This window comes from Nycticebus coucang, chromosome 19 (genome assembly GCF_027406575.1).
Source record: "Nycticebus coucang isolate mNycCou1 chromosome 19, mNycCou1.pri, whole genome shotgun sequence".
Taxonomy (NCBI): Eukaryota; Metazoa; Chordata; class Mammalia; order Primates; family Lorisidae; genus Nycticebus; species Nycticebus coucang.
In genome coordinates this window covers 20,647,545-20,649,112 of record NC_069798.1, presented here as the reverse complement: position 1 = coordinate 20,649,112, position 1,568 = coordinate 20,647,545, and the positions used below count along the sequence as shown (strand labels likewise).

General features: G+C 34.1%; 1 non-coding gene across 1 annotated transcript; it reads left to right on the top strand.

Annotated features, from left to right (window-relative positions):
* The first annotated feature begins 256 nt into the window (after nucleotides 1-256).
* Nucleotides 257-420, top strand: LOC128572225 (U1 spliceosomal RNA). Its single transcript, XR_008376128.1, has one exon. It is a non-coding gene; the product is annotated as a U1 spliceosomal RNA (small nuclear RNA).
* Nucleotides 421-1,568: the final 1,148 nt, after the last annotated feature.

Genomic DNA, 1,568 nt, shown 5'->3' with positions numbered 1-1,568 from the left:
GAAATATGGAGAATCCTCGAAGAGCCAAAAGTAAACCTTCCATTTGATCCTACAATCTCATTACTAGCTATCTACCCAGAAGAAAATAAAATAATTTTATCAAAAGCACATTTGCACTGTAATTGGGTAAATGAGGTGAAGGCTGTGTTCATTAGTAGATGTATGCACTCCAATTTGTACAAATAATCAACACATTGAATCCCATAATAGCATAAATGTATTCATGCACAAACAACTTAATAAAAACCCGGGTTGGATACTTACCTGGCAGGGGAGATACCATGATCACGAAGGTGGTTTTCCCAGGGCGAGGCTTATCCATTGCACTCCGGATGTGCTGACCCCTGCGATTTCCCCAAATGTGGGAAACTCGACTGCATAATTTGTGGTAGTGGGGGACTGCGTTCACGCTCTCCCCTGAAAAAATAAAATAAACAAACAAAAAAAAAAAAACCCGGGTTGGGGGGGCAGGTAAGGAAAGCACATTTGCACTTGAATGTTTATCACAGCTCAATTTACAATCGCCAAGATACAGAAATAACTCAACTATCCATCAAACTTTGAATGGGTTAATAAACTGTGGTATATGTATACCATCGAATACTATGCAGTCATTAAAAATTATGGAGATTTTACATCTTTTGTATTTACCTGGGTGGAGTTGAAGAACATTCTGTGTAGTAAAGTATCACAAAATGGAAAAGCAAGTATCTAGTATACTTAATACTAATTTGAAATTAGTAGATGAACAACTATAAGCTTTTAGTCCTTTACATGAGAGAAAAACATAAATTCAAGTGGGGTAGGAGAGAGAGAGGAAAGGAGAGGAAGGAAGGGAATTGGTAAACTCTCACCTAATGGGCATAATGTAGGAGGTATACAGCACATCCCCTGGGTGTATGGTTCAACTTTAACTTGAACTTTACTTAACAAATGCAAACAATGTAACTTAACTATTTGCATCCTCATATTAATCTAAATTACAATTAAATTTTCTAATGAAAATTAAAAAAAGTGACAGATGCAAAAGGAGTGATAGACAGTTGGCACTACTGGAGAGTGAGAAGGATGGTGGAAGGAAAGACAGGAGAAAAAGATTAGGGTCACATAATTGAAAAAAAGAGATGAGAAGAGAAAATAGCTGTAAAAGACTTAAATTCAAAGATGCTAATTGCCAATATTAGGCAATTATACTGAAAAAATTTTTAAATTTATTTAGGCTTTTATTTTTTAATTTTTAATTTAAATTTCTTTGATTTCTATTATTTAAAAATCTTTAAAACCAAAACAGGACAATAATTTCTTTAGCCTTGATGTATACATCTTTAAACTACTGTCTTCTCAAGGTTATTTAAGATTCCAGGCCACTTTTTCCACTTCTGAGCTCTATTATCCACTCTGAATAATTATTTCCCTCCCAGTTAACTCCCTTTAGAATATCAGTTGAAAGAAATGTTTCTGTTGTAAACCATGATAGTTATTGTTCCTATTAGGCAATTGATCCATTAACTTTTAAAGGTGAAGGATTTCAATACTGGATAAAATATTTGCTCTTCCATAATCTCATT